Below are 19431 nucleotides of genomic sequence, written 5' to 3'. Positions count from 1 at the left end.
CCCCATCCTTTTTCGGTACCAGAAAATATCTGCTGTATAGGCCCCCTTCGCTCTGAGCCTGAGATAAAGGTTCTATAGCCCCTTTGCTCAGTAGTTTCGCTATTTCGGCACGAAGTAGATGAGATACTTCGTTTTTCACCGTAGTTTCGACGCGCGCCGTTTAACGGCGCGGGCGTCGAGCGAATTGTAGCGAATAGCCTCTCTTTATAGTGTTCAGCACCCATTCTGAAACCCCGGGAAGCTTTGACCACGCATCTGCGTGAATAGCTAGAGGCAGAATGAAATCCGGGCTCTGGCCGCGACAAAACGGCAGCTCGAGAGCCTGGGCATACTGGGAACACAACACCGTGTTTACAGCGTTCGAGGCGGGGGGCGCGCTGATCACAGCGGGCGACCTGGCCGCGCTCAGCTTTTTTATGGCAGATTGTGCAGAAAAAGCGAGCGGGGGAGATCCCGTGGGAATCGGCGTGTCTGTGAGAAAATGTGGGCGCGGGGCTGCGGGCACATTTAATACACTGAAAACACTGTCGTTCATGGCCGACTGAATGTGTGTTGGTTTCGTTTTTACAGAAACCATGGGACACGCAGCATGTAGTGTGAGCGGGCATGATGACATGGGCACTTGCACTACATTGTTTGCACAATCGACCGGAGTCGATTTTATTTGTGCTAGCCCTGCACCGTGGCGGGCTGTGTTTGTGTGTGGGAATGGGCACTGGGTGGGCATTCTTACAACACTCATAACACCTTCGGCCGTGGCCGGAACACCAGAAAATGCACTCTTTATTGGATTTATCTGGGTAGCCGTAAAAACGGCTTTTGTGCGCAGGCAAACGGGCTGTGACACCGGCTGACTCTCTGCGAAATACACTGGGACAGTCGCGATGTTTGGAACTGACCGAGCGAGAAGTTTTGGTGAAAAACCGGCCGCAGCGGGATCTGAACACCGTCGTTTTCCTAGAATGGCTAGGAAGATTTTGAGGCCTCGGGCTTGATCTCAATCCTCGGCCGGGGCCCGCGCTGAGGGGGGCGGCGTCCAGCAGAGCGAGAGCGCGGTCTTTGGTCTCGGGCGTGGCGGCGCTGTGAAGCGGCGGCGGCGGGCGGTGCAGGCTGCGGCTGAGAGCTGCGAGCAGGCGGCGGTTTAGAGCGACCTGCAGCGGAGCTCGAGCGCTTCGGGAGGAAGTGCTTCATGGCCTGCGAAGTCTTTTGCACCTCCATGAATCTATCCGCAAAGTCTGTGACGGCAGATCCGAAAAGGCCCGCTTGAGAAATGGGCGCGTCGAGGAACACAGAGCGCTCGGCTTCCGTCATCTCGGACAGCGTCAACCACAAATGTCTCTCAGCCACGGTGAGAGAGGCCATGTTTCGTCCTATGGCCTGTGCAGCGGCTTTAGTAGCGCGAAGAGCGAGGTCTGTAGCGCTTCTCAGGTCCGCGACGCAGATCGCTCCGGGTCCTTCCTCGTCCAGTTTAAGGAGAAGGTCGGCCTGGAAAATCTGCAGGATGGCCATAGTGTGCAGCGCTGAAACTGCTTGCCCGGCGGCGGTGTAAGCGCGACCGTGCATGGATGACGTCACCCGGCAGGCTTTAGATGGAAGCGTCGTGTGCGCGCGCCGTCCAGCGGAGGGCGGGCAGAGATGAGACGCTACAGCTGGTTCCACAGGAGGAACAGAAAGGTATCCTCTTTCCTTCGCGCCATCCACAGAGGAGAAAGCAGCAGAAGCAGAGGTACGAAGCCTGGCGGAGAAGGGGGCGTTCCACGATTTCGTAACTTCGTCGTGAAGTTCCGGGAGGAAGGGCGCGGGCCGCGATTTCGACGGAGCCTCGTCACTTCCGAGAAAGCGTCCGTCCATTCTGTTGCGCGGCGGCTGCGCGGGCGCCTCCCAATCGAGGCCGATGCTTTCAACGGCCTGAGAGAGCAGACGCATCAGCTCAGTCTCAATGCCGGCTCTCTTACCAGTGGTCTGGCGGGAAACGCTAGCGGAGGGGAGATCCACGGAGCTCGCCCAATCCTCACTATCGGACGCCAGAAGAGAACACGCCTCGGAGGGTTCGTCAGGCTCGTGGATGGACGCGGCGGCAGGCGGCGGCCGTTGTCCGTCAGTGAGCGACTCGAGCAAAGCCGGCGAAGCAGGCGGGCGAACCGGCGAGCTTTGGCGGGCTGGAGATAGCTCGGGAGCGCGCTGGGCGCGGCGCTTTTTACGGCGCGGCGTCACGGCGGGCTGTGGTGAAGGCTCGGAGAATGATGCCAGGCGAGTCCTCAGAGTCACCATGGGCAAAAGCTCGCAATGAGGGCATCCGCCGTCAGCGAGCGCGAGAGCCGCGTGATCCTCACCCAGACAGGAAACACAGATGACGTGTCGATCTCCATCGCTGAGCGGGGCGCGGCACGAGCCACAGGAAGGCATCTTTAAAAAGACGCTGCTCTTTTTGTGAGAGAAGTGTAAGTCGCGTCAAGTAAGCGAACAAACACTTCTCAACAGAAAAATACACACAGAGTATTGAAAGGATATATAACGCCGGAAAGCGCAGCAGGTACGGCAGATGAAGGCGGCGAGGCCAGCGACTCCAGAGCTCGTCCCGCTGAAAGGCTTGCTTCGACGGCGCGGCTTCTCACTCCGGATCCAGCGATGCGTGTGCTTCGCTGAAGAGGTAAAAACCAGCTTGTATCAGCCTAACGAGCATATTTATAGGGCGAGACCACGCCCCTTCTGGCGGGACGTGACGATATGGGCGCGAATTGCCCCCATTGGTCATTACGTCACGCAGAGTCTCTCTCGATAGGCTGCTGCATTTGCTGCAGAGCAACCAATAGGCGCGCGAGCTGTTTCGCCTATGTTTGCTTGCTGCTGCAAAGCGTTTTGCATTAATAAAAAATTAAAGGATAATTTTTGGCTTCAATATCTCGCGGAAAAGAGTTTTTCCCCTAGCGTAAAGCTATTACGCAGTACGAGAGATACTCTCGTAAGAGAACATTGATTTGTTTTACGTACATTTGCTCACCTGTCTAATAAAGCTGTCAAGTCGTGACTCGTGAAGCTCTGTCAAGTCCAAGTTAGTCGCGGACGTGGAGCTCTCGGCACCTCAAAAACGCCATGCTGATATTGATCCTCATTTTAGTTCTCATTGTTTGTCCCTAAGTCTGCTTACCGTGGTCTATGTTTGAACGAAACAAGAACTGCGTGCCGCTAAGCGTTACGCACTATGCAGTTGTCCACGTCTGTCGCCATGGTTACGTCATACTATGGCAGTATGAGCGGAAAACGAGGATAGCGCGGATATTGTGTCATTGACAGGCGACATTTTTTTTTCCGGGACGGCCACTTATTTAAAATTGTAATTTCTCTGAAATAAAAAAATCTTTGGAGACTTTTGGGATATTGTAAGTACACAACTGCAGGAAATATATCACACTGTGTAAGTGATTTTTGGATATTTTATTACAAAATTCTTACATATTGTACCTTTAAGTGGTAATATGGAGCTAGGGCATCTTGTTTGTACAATCATTTAATTTTCTTCTTTCTTTCACCTTTTTTCAGATTGATTTATTGGAGTGGTGAGCCATAATACTATTTTTTTCTTTCTTTCTCTGTGTTGTTCTCTTGTTCGATTTTAGGTTATGTTTGTAATGCTTGAAAATGAATAAACACATAAAAAAAAAAAAAGGTCTACTACACTCGACTGTACCAGTTTTTGGATTCAAGTTTTGACACGCCTAATGAAACACGCAACTGCAGTGACTTTCTGAAAACATTAAGATCCTCGACACCCTTGGTTGTAAAGTGCGCTGCTGGATCCATGCTGGAGCCTCAGTGAAACCAGACTCAACTTATCATCAGTATGAAGAGCCTTGTACTAATCTTTCTTTTCTCATTAGTTGTGAACGGTAAGTGCAACGCTGCAATGCTTTGGTTTTATTTACTGGTGGAAACGTGTTTTAGAAGTCTATTGTATCCCCCCCCCCCTTTCTTATTTTACACTATTCAAAGTTTTAATCAGTAAGATTTTTAAAAGAATTAACTTCTGCTCACCGAGGCTGCATTTACCTTGACATTATGAAATACATTATGCTGAGTCTCGGCGAATCTCAGCATTCACGGGCTGATTTGAGGTACAAATCGCCCTGAGCCTTTTGCTGCATTACATTATATAGACAGAACTTGTTTTCATGAAGACAGAACATTTGCATTCAGAGGTTACACCTTTTGAGAGTAGGAGACCGTTTGCCTGTAAGACACACTCTCCTGTGTGCAAGATATTTCTAAACTCTTAAGAACTTTATTACCTTTTGGTTTACTTTTTATGGAAATGAGACATTTGTACCAGTCGCACTGAGACATTTCAAATGATATCAAACATGTGTAATACTGTATGATAATTATTCACATTAAAACCATATAGATTTTGGCTGAATTTCAGGTGATCTCAGCATGAGGGAGAGGGTGTGGGAAGAGGGAAAGAGATGTAGATTAGAATGATTCTGAGGTGAGACTTGCGTCTCGCATGGGAGATTTCCTTTGTTCTCTCAGAGAGTTCTCTTACAGCTCTTCCAGTCTTACAGAAAGATCAAAAGAACAGCATTTATCTGAGACGGAAAGCTTTTGTTTTATTAGAAATATCTTTACTGACAGTTTGATCAATTTAATGCATCCTTGCTGAATAACTTTCTCCCCCAATTTGTTTTTTGAATGGTAGTTTATAATGTTACAAAAGCTATTTCCTCTCATTTCTAGTGCATCTCATTTCTCTGAATTGTATTTGAGACATTCATTGGAGTAAATCTGTCATAAATATTGTTTAGGCGATTGAATGATTTTATTTCTGCTTTCAAATTTAATGTAATTGAACGTAAACAACTGTTTCTGTGTGTTCTGCAGATGTGGCTGGTGCTGAGACAGATGTTCTGGAGTTTGTATCAGTGATTGTGGGAGATTTCTTAACTCTACATACAGATGTTACTGAAATACAGAAAGATGGTGTAATTGAGTGGAGGTTTGGAGAAGATCTCATTGCTAGAATCAGTAGTGAATCTAATAAGAACATAGTACTTGTTAACCCCAGTAGAGAGAGACTGCAGCTGGACAATCAGACTGGAGATCTCAAGATCAGGAAAGTTAGAATCACAGACTTTGGAATTTATAAACTTGAGATCAACAGTTACAGGGGGATGTCATCAAAGACATTCAATGTCAGTGGTGAGTATGTCAGGTATTTAGGTGAGGTTTGAGACTCGAGGTGAAAGTGTTTGCTCTCTGACAGAAATATTTCTGTTCATTAGGTGTGAATTATGAAAGGGATGAAGGGACACTCGTGCCGGTGCTGGAGAGAAACTCTGTCATTCTACCTTCTGGTCTTACTGAAATACAAAGAGATGATCAGATAACCTGGAAGTTTAAAGGCACACTCATTGGTCAAGTAAAAAATCAAACATCTGAAATCTTTGCTGATGTTCTTGATGGGAGATTTGAAGACAAACTTCAGCTGAACCAGCAGAATGGATCGCTCATCATTACTAACATCAGACCCAACACCGCTGGACCTTATGTAGTCGACATCACCAAGATCGACAGCAATTACACCACACACAAGACTTACAGAGTTACTATCATTGGTGAGTCACTTTAATATTGAAATGCTTTAAGGATCTCAGGGTCATTAACAAATAATTAAAAAATCTAGATGTACACATGCCAAGTTCTCAGAAATGTTTTATACCATTTTTCAGTGCTTTCATGAGAGAATACTAGACTTTTCTCTTTTTATACTGTATGTGACTCATAATCTGAGAACAGCCGTACCACCCTAACATTTTTGACGTAATGCCTCAAAACAATATAAAAAGAAATGGAATTCATCAATTTAAAGAATGATCCACAGAAGAGGCATAAGTCTAAGTATTCATCAGTGTAGTCATCGGTGTTTGAATGTTATTATTATGAGTTTGAGTTTGTTTGAATCATAGATGCTTAAGACATACTGTATTTTTTTAACACCAGATGCAATGTGATAATATTCCAATGAAAAGCATTTTTTGCGTGACAAAAAAATAACAGCCAATCAGAAGAGCTCATGGGCGGGCTTGCTGTCTCACACTTGCAACAAATAGGCTTTATGCCCAGCTACACTACTTCCTGAACTTCTGCCAGCTCCTTTGTTTCCTGTCTGCCATTATTGGACAAACTGATTAACCCAGGTGTGTCTGGTATTTGTTACTGGTCATGCACACCTGGATTAATCAGTTTGTCCAATAATGGCAGACAGGAAACAAAGGAGCTGGCTGAAGTTCAGGAAGTAGTGCAGCTGGGCATAAAGCCTATTGAATTAGTGGGCTACTACGGCCCTGTCCCAAATGGCACACTTCATATGCACTTTTGGTCTTGTGGACTTGGCTGCCAAGTGCGCATGTCTGCTAAGTCCATGAGACCACAGTGTGTCCCATTTAGTCATTTTAGGTTTCAGAAGGGTGATCACGAGTGTTCCCTTTGCGGTCGATATGCACCCTCGATGCGCACTTTTGCAGAGGCCGCACTGGTGTGAGCCCCGCAGCAGACATCTTCCCGACAGTAAAAGTGGCGTAGGAAGACCGCAAGTGCTTAGAGTGCCATTTGGGACAGGGCCTAAATTATCAAATTAATAAAAATTAATTGGGGACGCTTGGGGTTAGAGGGGCAACCCGTAAGAACCTGGTGAACAAGATATCAAAGACAGCATCCAGATGGCTGTGGTTGAAGAGGAGCGAGCGATGGCTAAACCAGGCTGGCAGAGAGGGCGGGGGTCAGAGCGGAGTGGTAAAGTCCTGAATGACCGAGGGAGCAGTTCCAGGATGCTGGTTCTGCTGTCAAGCCTCATTGAGGTGTCGTGGGCTAGTTGACGAAACACCGGTGAAGTGGGGTGCCCTCTTGAAAACCCAGTGAAGTCAACAGGTTTGAACCATGCAGCTCTGCTCTCAGTTGAAGACGTCTGAAGGGAGCGACTTCTATGCTAGCCACCCATATAAGGAGCAGGACGTAACTCCAGTCAAGTGCGGTGGCTGCGATATATCCTATCGTTTAAAGACAATCATTTTTAACATCATTAAAAATTCATACTTTGTGGCTGGTACAATATTTGTCACGGTATACACTTGTTTGTTCATGGTTTGAACATTCTTGTTTTCTTTAAACTTCAATAAAGTTATTTTCCAGATCTGAGGTAAATTATCCATTGCCGCTTGTATTACAGATAAAAAAGCCTTGCAAAAATGTCTGCTATAGTGTCGCAGAAGTAAAAACCATTAATAAAAAATAGAATTCCCCTGTTCCTTTTCAAGATTGGTTCATTGACATTGCATTAGTAGCTGAATCTATGGGATAATGAAGTCCAATTGCATAGGTCAATGACGATCAAGAGCACATGCGATCTCTTGCGATCTTGCACATCTCTTCACAAATTCCCTTAAGCGTTCCAATGAAGAAGAGGATGGCCCTGAAGGATTTGAACATGTGGGGGCTTGATTCAGCTCCCGGATGGATACAAGGCTTGCATCTTGTGCCTTGGCCGGCTGTCAGTACTGCGAAGAGGTAACTGTTGGGATGCTGCGCATGAGGCTCTCTATTGTGCTGAACGCTGTCTCTGCTGCCCCTTCGCTTCCTCCTCCCGCCACCGTTTGGGACAGGAACCAACGCCAGCCAGGATGCTCTTTAAGCGATCTTAGACTGGCCCAACACCAGCGTTTGGCGTGATCAGTGGAGTCTCCTCTCTCTTATGCTCAGGACAGTCTCCGCTCCTCCGACGGAGACCTCAAATTGTCAACACCAGCCATGGAAAAAGTGACTGGTGCTCCAGGCAGAGGACGCTCCCCACAGCAATGTGAGTGAGACGACAGGTTAGCCCGCCGATACTGAGCTACTGAGGATCCTCTCAAAAGTAGTTGTAAGGATTTTTGTTCAGGTTTGGGGAATGGATAATTAATTTGAATAATTCTTAATCCATAATTAATAATGCAGTTTTAACCAAATAACCATACACAATAAATCGCCCAAAAATGGGTAATATAGTTCCGGAATCTGCTTCAGATATACATAGATAATTAAACACAACGAATTGTAATTAATTAAGAATGTCTATCACAGGCAGATGGACTATATTAATTTTCAGAATACCTTAACAGAATTAACCATACCTTTAACGAGTCAGTTCGTCCACCGAACTGCTTTGTTCGATACTTTTATCAACTCTCAAGAAGGGTTATTCTTAGCATAAATCTACTAATCAAAATAAGCTTACTTAACAGTATAATTTGTAGCGTAAGATCACACATTAAAGAGGCTTTGTTTCATGACCAACACACAGAGACGATCAAGAGTATAAGGGTGTTTAATAAAATGAAACTAGAATATATCACTACGTGTAACTACGAACATATAACAAAGGAACAAAATTACGATAAGAAGAAAAGAAAATAGATCACAGGAATGGCAGAATTGTTACAACAGTTGAACCTTAAGAGCCAGCTAGGAAAATACATACTTTAAACGCATTTAAATTCTGATTGAATCATACTTGCATATAGACCTTTGTGTGGCTGGACAAGACAGCGTGTGTGTGGAAGTTCTCTTTGCTCGTGGGATGGAGGCGTTCTTCTCGTCAGTCCGGAGCGCGTGTGGTTCGCGGGAGATTTGAAGAAGTCTCAAAAGTAACTATTAAACTGAGGGAGAGTCCTTTCTGCGGACGCAGGTCAGACTGATCCGAAAACGTAAACGGCTGAGTTTTGTCCGAAGACAAGAACAGAGCGCTAAGAAATAGACTGAGATAAACGCAAAATAAAACAAAAGACAAATAAGACGCAAGACCAAAAACAAACAAGATCTAAAGGTGGTACAACAAGGAAGACTGCCGAGCGAACTGCAGCCGCGGTCTTTTACCAGGAAGAGTCCACGCCCACTTTGGAAAGACCTCTCCAATGAGATCCTTTCTTGATTTGGCGGGGTTTCGTGGCCTTTGTCTTGTCGGGACGCCACACTTTCGGATTTATGGCAGGTATGAATATGGTCAGAAACATTACAGAGATGGAAAAACATAGCAGAGTACATTTTAACGGAACCTCGTTTATATGGTTAATTAGATCACGTCGGGAGCTTTCATTTGCTATCATGAAAGACGTGTTTGACACACATACAAGTGGATATATGCTCTTATGCTCTTTATACAAGCCCTTAGAGTTTTAACTACACAACTAACAATCTTAACTGGCATGATACAAAAACAGGAATACACAAGAATACAGGAATACATCACATTTCTCTTAGAATCACCCATTTCTCGGGGTTTTCCGTAAGGAATGCATCGGCGCGTGTCCATAGGTGTGTGCGTGCGTGTATCCGGGGGTGCGAGCGTGGATATGTGTGTGCGTGTGTTTTCATTTCACACATCTGGCTTCGTTCTCTCTGCAGAGAGGGGTGTTAAATGATAGCAATCTGTTTGAAAAAACAGGTCCGAATTTTTATGGCTATTTGTGTAAACAATCTAGTACTAAAGGTGTCAATAGGCAAGCTATACCCAGACTCAGCGTCGCCAGCGGGTGATTTGCATCGGATGAGTCACGCGGGGTTGACTTAGGAATTTTGGTGAGAAATGCATGTATTGCCTTCAGAATTACTGAAGTCAGGATGTTCATGATACTCTACATAGTGGATGAGCTTAGACTGGACTGGTCAGCTCTCAAGCAGCCATCAAAGAACTGCCAGGATTAGTGGTTTCTGCAGTAGGCTATCCAGAGACAGACACCTTTCTTTCCAGAGTTGCATGATTAGACCCCCCGGTCATGGTGCACCCCCCATTTGGCATGGGCCCATGCAAGAGGGCACTCGCTACTCTCATCTGTTGATGAAGCTGACCGCTGGGGCTATGCCAAGCAGCGCCCATTGAGGAAGCCTTTGCGGCCCACATCTGCCCTTCAGTTTTCAGCATACATCTACTGTCGCAGCAGGGCTACCTCCTCTGCTCCCGCAGGAGCTCCGTCGCTCTTATCCATTGGATAATTGGGAAATACTAGCTGAAAAAGCATATGTAGTTCCACTGCTGCATCAGTGTCATATCCTTTGCTCCTACAGGATCCTCGTTTCTCCTTTCAACATAAAACTACTTCTGCAGCAGTGCTACCTCCTCTGCTCCCGCAGAAGCTCAGTTTCTCCGTATAACCCGACTTCACTGCCGCAGAAGCGTTATCTCTCCTGTTCCTGCAAAAGCTTACCTATGTGCGACCTTCCACAGCTGTCTACCAGCGAGGCTCACCCTCTGATGCCACGACCATCAAACTCTCATCTGATGCAAGAAGCCCTTCCGATCCAATGACTAACCCCTCCCTACGATTGGCACACATTCATCTTCAATAAAGGTATCTGAATCTGAATCTGAATCTTCACACCCTGCAAGTTTTTTGGGGGTTATCAACATAATTTTCTGGCTGCTGTCCCGCGTTAGTTGTAACTTTTTGGGGGGAGTACTCTGGGTTTGGGCCAAATACCGAGCTCAGACAGCACACCAAATCCGCATACCATTTATTCTATCTGACTCATTTGTAAGTGTAAATCATGAATGCTTCGCCGCTGTGTCCGGTACACTCGTTGCATGTTTACATTGAATGCTTAATCGAATTTCAGAGAGACTGTCTCTGAAGTTACATGCCTTAATATGGGCTTATTTGCGGTTGATGTATTGTGTGATGTATTGCTCTTGAGCTTGATTGCTATTGGAATATTTGAGCCTGTCTTTGACATGCTGCTGTTTTTGACACTATTGTGACTTTTCCATTTACGAGAAATTGATGAACTTTGTAAAAAGCACATGCCAAATGTGTAAATGTTTTACTGTATACTTAATCTCTGTCTGTGAACGTTCTCTGTTTTACTGTATGTCGAGACAGATGGAGGGAACAGGCTGTCGGTGATGGAGGGAAATTCTGTCACTCTACAATCTGGTGTTTCTAAAATACACAGAGATGATGTGATAAGATGGAGGTGTGAATATGGAGACTCTGTCATAGCAAAAATGAGCTTTGGGATCTTCGCTACATTTGATGGCGCTGATGGGAGATTCAAAGGGAAACTGAAGCTGGACTACAAGACCGGATCTCTGACCATCAAGGACATCAGAACTAAACACACTGGACTTTATCATCTCGATATCACCGGCAACCGACGCACCATATTCAAGAGAATCAATCTTTCTGTCTATTGTGAGTATCTGAAGTCTTTTAATGTAGGCTAATAATAAAAACCATAATAATCAGCACTGTGAAAACAAGTTCTGAAATTGCTCTGAAATCAACTAAGGTTAAGTAAGTAAACTATTAATATTATAGTGTAACTGACAATCAAAACAGAAAGTTGCAAACGCCAGTCATAAATGATGGTCAGATTGCTGATTGGCTGATCTCTTTATCATTACAGCACAAGATTGGTCTCCATTTGTTATAGCAGTAACTGGTGTTGCTGTTCTGCTTCTGGTCGTGGTTGGAGCTGCTGTTGTGATTTGCTGTCAGAACAGGGTCCCTCGTCAAACAAAAAATGGTAAGTATTACAAACAGCTGATATAACAAGCGAAGCATTTGAGATTGAATATTTTTTTTAAACGGGCATCAGAGGAATCCCGAACTTCAGGTAAGATACTGTTTGCGCTTTTGTTTGCAGTAGGCTACATATAAACAAAATTGCTTACAAAATATTGTAATGACCTGGCAGTCAGCGCTAGCAGCTGGGTGCATTATGGGTAATTGTTTATTGGGAGTTGATTTATGTGTTATTACAGTAAGATCTTTAAGTTTTTGTGATAGTAAAGTTATGTGTGTTAATGTTCAAGTTAGATCAGATGTTATTGGTCCATTTACTGCCTAATGTAAAAATGTGTCTCTCACCGTCATGGAGAGAGATGTGTAAGGCAATTGGGCCTTGCCTGAGTAGTTCTTTCTGTGTTCTTAATTAAAAGAAGGAAAAGACAGTGTTACTGCCTCCTGTTGGTTTATTTAACCAATGCTCCACCTGTAGAAACACTCTCGGTCGTGCGGTGTATGGGACATGAGTGTTCTTATCTCCTGTTAGGAATTAGCTTAGAAAAAGTAAATAGCATAATTTAGCTCCGGTTAGACTCACGTTTTATTTGATAACTACCAGTTATTACAATATGTTGTGTTTGTGCTGGCTTTGTTTTTGTTTTGTGGCTTTTTTATTGTCCATACTGATGCCATCATCTGTTGTCAGCTATTCCGTTTAAAAAAAGGCCGTAATGTAAAAGGTAGCAGGAAACTTTTGGCAAATAACACCAGTCTTGTCATCTGCCTTGTTTACTTTGCAAATGTTATATTAGTTTGGGACACATATTAGTTTTTTTGTGTTTTTTTAAGCCGCCTCTTATTTTGTTCTATTGGCTGGATTAATTGATAAACATCATGGAATTACGTTTAATAAAACTTTTTCAGTTTAAACTGTGAAAGACTATTTTCTGCATGTTGCTGATCATATCTCATGATTGGGGCTCGTTCTTCGTACGTTGCTTAAAACATCCGAGATCAAATGAGACATCCAAGATGATATCATCGTGCTAATCATGATCCGGCTAATTGGGTTCTTCGAACACACCTGTTGTTTATGATTAGTATAGCTGGATTGAGTTATCTGAGATAATTGCGCGTTCATGCGCTGGGTTAAAAGGGGATGTATCGATAGTAGAAACATTGATCAGCAACGCTGCTATTGGCTGATCACCGTGGCCAAAGAGTGCGCTCAGTTTTACTCTGCAGCAGAGCAAGAGCTATTGCTATAAGGTTATGCTGAATTTGAAAACTTAATTACAAGTTTTCACCTAAAATGTGCAAAGCCAGGAGAGAGGGCTGGCAAAAAGTAGCAAATTAGTGACCATTTAGATGTTTTTATCACTTATTACAGTATATATTTTTTATTTTAATAATTTCAAAATAATTAATAACTTTGTTCATTGTAATGTCAGTCACCACCCACTACTAGAACATGGGAACAAGTAAAAGTGAAGTACTAGAATATTCTACATAATGGTAATTTGTACTATAGGCTACTATAGTCTCTTTTAAAAAGGCACTGTTAATACATGTTTGCTTGTTTATAAAAGCAACCAAGAAAAAGGCTGAGAAAAAAAGAAAAACAAACAGGTGGTGGTCCTGCACCCCCACATTATACCCCGGCAGAAGAGCTGGCACTTGGGTTGAGTGTGAACCGACCCGTCCGGGGTTCAGCTCTTCCTCAGACACACAGCAGGGACCAGTAGCAGCAACTCCTTCATTACTGGTAAATGAACTTTAAATGATCTTACACTGTAAAATATTTTTTTTGCTGTACTATAGGCCTATAATCCCAATAGCTGGTCCAGTCATATCAACTGTTAAACCTTGAGAAGGCCTAGTGATGAATTGCTTACTTGTGAAAGTGTGCATGTGTGAAACTACATAGTTAATGTAAAAAAATATGTTGCCACGAGTTATTGATCACATTTCCCCCCAGTGTACTTCATTGTAATGAAATTGTGTTTTCCTCTTTTGTGCAGTTTTAAACACCAACACTTTTATCGGTTCCCAAGCAAATGGCTGAAGCATGTGCAGTAAGTGGACTTTTCCAAACTTTACATCAAAAGGGAAGAAAGTACAACACTTTGTAATGCCCATTTTTGCTGATGGTGGAAATGTTGTGTATTATGGCACATGTAATGTCACAGGCCCTGTCAAGTGCAACCCTCAGGCTTTTCAGACACTGAAATCTTCCCTTTAGTTGGCCAAAGTTCATTTCATTGTGTGACCTTGTCCTGACTAGAGGTGCATTGTAACGGTGTATGTAATACAGTGAGCTTGATATTTATATTTTTCCTTACCATGTTCAAGTAATGTGCATAAATGTGAATGTGCTTCCACATGATATGGAACAGTCACACACCATCTAGAGATTTTAGTCTGTCAACTGCCTTTTTTTAAATTTGATATAATCTTACTAATCTGGAATATTAAGAATTGTAATAGTAACTTGGCTGCACATTTACATTGTGATCCCCCTTTCTGTTCACAAAATCCCCTTCATTGAGGCCTTGATGGGAACATGTGTGCAGTCTATTGACCAATCACATTAGTGAAGCCTGAGGGACATAACTGTGTCATATTAATCGGCATGTTCATGATTGCATGATCTTCATTAAAAATTATAATATACCTGCGTTGGCAAAAAAAACCCACAAAAAAAACCTGCTATAGCCTACAACCTTGGGTCTAAACTGGCTTGGAAATGCCACAAAAAAACACCCTAAAAACTGCTTGAGCGCCAGGGTAAACTTTGTGAATGACACGACAGACAGCACTTATCAAGTTCTCCGCATCTCCAATAGTTTAAAGGAAAGAGCCACTCGCAAATAATATCAGGACAATGCACACAGTTTGTGCTGTTATTAAAGCCCGACTCCGACGAGTCGAACATTTAATGTGCGTTTCCAAAAAATAATTGATGTAAACGACATCCCCACGAGTCATGAGAAAAATTATATCTCTCAGCTTATAAAGCCGCGATCTAATCCTGTTTACATGAAATAAGCCTGCTCACGAGCAGGTTCAAGCTAGCGCACCTGTTGCTATGACAGCAAGTCTAGGATGAGCATCGAAGAACCAAACAATCCAAGATCATGCCAAATCGTCAACAATCAAATCCAGCTAACTGAGTTAGCGACGTACGAAGAACGAGCCCCTGATCTTATCTCTTGTATTTGTGTTTCAGTTAACGTCTGTGATATAATATGAGAGTGACGGTTTGCATTTTTGCATGGCGTGATGAGATATGTGCAATCGCACTGGAGCAGATTTACTGTAATGGGGGTAGAAGATGAAATTCAGCCCAAAAAAATATTTAGCAAGTCTCAGAAAGCTTCATCAGGAGGAATCATCCTTACTATGAGATTTTCAACTGGAATCATTTAATGGATTAAAACACTGTTGTTCTGATCTCCATATTGATCAATGTTCAAGCACTGATGCTTTGCGGTTTTATTCGTTTTTTTTTTGTCAAGAATGTTACTGTACGATTTATATATAGTATCAAAACATGGTGCTAGCATCATTAATGCAAATATAATGCAATCCGAGTAATTTGTTGCCATATCTAAAATACTTTCAGATGCTCAGACCCCTCATAAGTTTTTAGTTTTTAGCAACCAAGGAAAAGAGTGCTTTAAAGTCAGGTTTTTTGAATATCTTTGTATGTTCATGTGAATTCAGTGTCATAAAAACAAATTGTATTTCATCACAACATCTGTGAATTAACTTGTTATGAAATGATGTATGAGTTTATTATAAATAATGCGTACTGACCTATCACTGAATCATTTAAGACCTTCACCTTTAACATTTCAGGCTTCTGATCTAAGGATTGATCAATAGCATGTGTGGCTTCAAGATAGCAAACGTACATCTGTGTTTCACTGTTTATCTCTTTTATATTGCTTTCTATATTTGCTGATTTCATTTTTATATGATTTTATATTTGTATGTTACTGTAAAATCTTCACAATTGACTTGGGAAGGGAAACGTATGCTTTCACTGTGATATTATAATACTTGTTGCATCTGGTCAAAATCTTTATATGTATAAGGCAAGTTTGAGTTTCATTTATTTTTTATATAAATATATGAATACTTTGCATCTTCTTTTTCTGAAACAATGAAATCAACTTAAAAGTTCTTCATATGTTCATGTGATAAATGTCAATAAAAATTATTTTACCATAATGACTAGAATCTGACAGTTTGTCATGAAATTATTGAGATTGTAATCAGAAATAAGACTAAGTCACAATAAATGACTGAGTCTAATCAACTGTAATTTTAGTAATTATTAATATTAAAGGTATAGCGGAGGATTTTCTTTTTCCGGGTGGGTAGACTAAACTATTGGTCCAGTGTCAATCATTCTGGTGATATGCTTACGTAAGGCCGTCGTACGTGCTCGTCCCTATGTAGTTTTCGCTTTCTGCGCATGCGCACTTTCATGTGTGAGTTACGGTTTCAGCAATTCCTTTGAAAATGGCTGAGGGTCGAAAGAGAAAAAGTGTACACGAAGTTTTTGAAAAGAAGAGACAGGCCGCTGAATATAGAAACAAGACCAGAGTGATTTTGGGTGAACATTTCACACGCTGGCGTGCGCTAAAAGCACAGGTTGGGCTTCCCACTGATGCCGCAGTCGCGAAGATTCTACTAGACAGGTAAAGTTTGTCATGCTATTTGGAGAAATCCATTTAAAATCACTGCTAGTAAAAGTTATGCTCTCTCGTGCACACGTTTAATAGGCGTTCCCTCTCTGGAGCAAATAGAGTGTTGCGCATGTGCATTTTTTTTTTTTTAAATTGGAGAGGGCGGGTCTTCTCTAAAATTCGGAAAGATCCTCCGCTATACCTTTAATATTATTATTGGATGGTGGCAGTAATCTTGGAATGGTGATTTCCTGGTTAGGACACTAGAAGGTGCACTTTCCTTTCTGAGGGTGTTTATCTGCAAAACGTTGTATGCTGTAGATCTCTGTGTAAGTTATGCCCATGCATAATGATGCATTGGATACTGGATTTTCTCAGAAATAGGCCACAATGTGTTAGAATTCACAACTTCTCATCCTCCACCATTATTCTTAACACGCGGCTCCCCCCAGGGCTGTCTTGTGCCCCCTGCTGTACACTGTACACAAATAGAAAGATTTTGCACTCATTATGAATGGGGGAAAAGTGCAACGCGAAATAAGCGAAATAATTCCTGCCTTCTAAATAAAAGAGCCAATCACTGATTTATAAAGTTAGTCACTGCAGCTGCCGCTAGAAGCTAAGGTTCCTATAGAAAACTTAGGTAAAGTTGGTTTTATATTCGCACATTCGCGTTAAAGAACTTTTTCAATTAAATAGTCAAAGAAGCAATTTTTTTTCAGATTCGAAGCAGCTACTTAATATTGACAACAAAGATTGTAAACTACAACATTTTCTACAATCGATCAAAATGGGTAAGTATATTTTTAATGCATACACACTTGGTTGAATATTCAATGTAGTGTGGTAACCAAGATAGGGACCGTCTACATTTACATTTACATTACATTTAGTCATTTAGCAGACGCTTTTATCCAAAGCGACTTACAACTGAGGACTAAACCAAGCGAGTCATCGTGAAGAGGCAAAAGCAACGCAAGAAGTGCTCAAAATACAAAGTTCAGCCATAGCTCGGAGTAGCATAAGGCAGGCAAGCGAGGATTTAGAGGAAAGGATTTTTTTTTTTTTTTTTTTTTTTTTTTTAAGTTAAGTGCTCCCGGAAGAGATGAGTTTTCAGTTGTCTTTTGAATGTTGTCAGGGATTCTGCATTCCGGATGAGGGTGGGGAGATCATTCCACCAGCATGGAACCGTGAATGAGAATGTTCTGGAGAGTGATCTTGTGCCCCGCTGTGATGGTACCACGAGCCGTCACTCATTGACCGATCGTAGGCTTCTGGTAGGGATGTAGACTTGTAGTAGTGAGTGGAAGTAGGAGGGAGCTGAACCTGTGGTCAATCTGTAAGCAAGCGTCAAAGCCTTGAACTTGATGCGAGCAGCGAGTGGTAGCCAGTGCAGAGAGATGAGCAGAGGAGTGACGTGGGCCCTTTTGGGCTCGTTGAAGACCAGACGAGCTGCAGCATTCTGGATCATTTGTAGAGGTTTAACGTCTAAAAAGTGTATATTGTTTTTCATCGTGTGCAAACAGACAACTACATTTTAGCCAACTACAGATGTACCAGCAAATATCTCTCACATTATGTGTTCTAATGCAATAGAATGTCCTTATAATGATGGTGTTTAAAAAGGTGTTTAGGAAATAATAAAGAATGAACATGTAGGCAACATGAACTGTAATCTGGTAACAATCCAGACTGTAGAAAGTGGAAAATCATGTGTAATCTCCTGAACATAGTTAATCGCTTCATTTTACATCTGTTTATATTTATGTTTATTTTTTAAATCAAAATGAACAAGAACAGTGTTGGTGTTGGTTTTAATTATGACATATGATTTATTTCAATAGGTTTTGAAAGGATGGGCCGACTGTTCCAAAACAAGTTGGATGGTCTTGTCTGGACCCTACAGAACACACTACAGCCCACGTCTTGCTGTTTTATCCACCTCGGTTTTTCTGTTTTTAAGTGTAATAAAGACTTTACAGTGTAACAGTGTTCTCCAGGTGCTGAATAAAAAGAATGGCCTAACAGTATTTTATGTTTTCCTGTTGTATAGCATCTTCAATTAACATTAAACTCTCACAATAACACAATTCGTGTGCATTGATTGATGTTTACAGTCCTGCAGAAATATCACTGTCCATGGAACTGAATCCATCAGATTATTGACAAGTACCCAGAAAGCATGACAGCAAACATGATGTTTATTTTGGGGGTGAAGGGTGTGGATTTTGGAATAAACTGCTGCTTCAATGTATATGTAATGAGTGATTATAATCAAGGTTTTCTTTCTAAATATTACATGAGTGGAATGACTTATCTAGGCATGTGAGATTTTACTTAGTTATAGGCTAGAAGTTACCAGTATGATTACTGAAATGTTTGTTTCATGTATTTTCTAATGTCTGTATTTGATATCTGAAAACAGTAACAGTGCTTGCTCATTTAGTGATTCTGTGATCTTTGTAACGGCCTACGAACTCCTGTGAGAGTCTTGAAGCTGACTTCTGCTGATGAAACTGAAAACTATCTTCAGTAAATCTTTTCTTTATTATAATTCTGACTCCTGCTCTTCATTTCTTCATATCTGGTTCTGGGTCTTTGACTGTGCGCCCCTAACAGGTGAACATTTAAAAAACTAGCAAAAGTCCTATGGGGTTCTTCAATGGCACACCTTCCATCAAAAAATATTACATTATCTAAATGTATTTATTACTGTAATGGCTGAAAACAGTAACTTCTTTACTTAATGGATGTATTTATAGAAGAATGATTTGCTTTAAAAGAACATTAAAACCATTAAACAAAGTACAGTTTTGAAAATATCTCCCTTACTGTACGTACAATTATCAAATGTGTATTAAAAAAATGACTGTATTTCCCCTAAAGTATTCTTTTCGTGTTTCAAAGGCTGTAGTGCTTTCCTAGTGACCACACTGACTTAATACAGCTGAAATTTCCATAATAACTCCCATACGGTACGTACAATTATCAAATGTTTATTAAAAAAATGTCTGTAATTCCCCTGGCCTAAAGTATTCTTTTCGTGTTTCAAAGGGTGTAGTGCTTTCCTAGTGACCTGACTGACTTACTACAGGTCAAATTTTGACAATAACTCGCATACTGTACGTGCTATTGTCAAATATGTTTATGAAAAATTAACTGTATTTCCCCTAAAGTATTTTTCCCCGTTCCAAAGGCTGTAG

Source organism: Rhinichthys klamathensis, unplaced genomic scaffold (assembly GCF_029890125.1).
Source record: "Rhinichthys klamathensis goyatoka isolate OS25496 unplaced genomic scaffold, OSU_Roscu_1.1 h1tg000103l_1, whole genome shotgun sequence".
Lineage (NCBI taxonomy): Eukaryota > Metazoa > Chordata > Actinopteri > Cypriniformes > Leuciscidae > Rhinichthys > Rhinichthys klamathensis.
The sequence above is the reverse complement of the archived record's forward strand: the minus strand, read 5'-3'. Positions refer to the sequence as shown.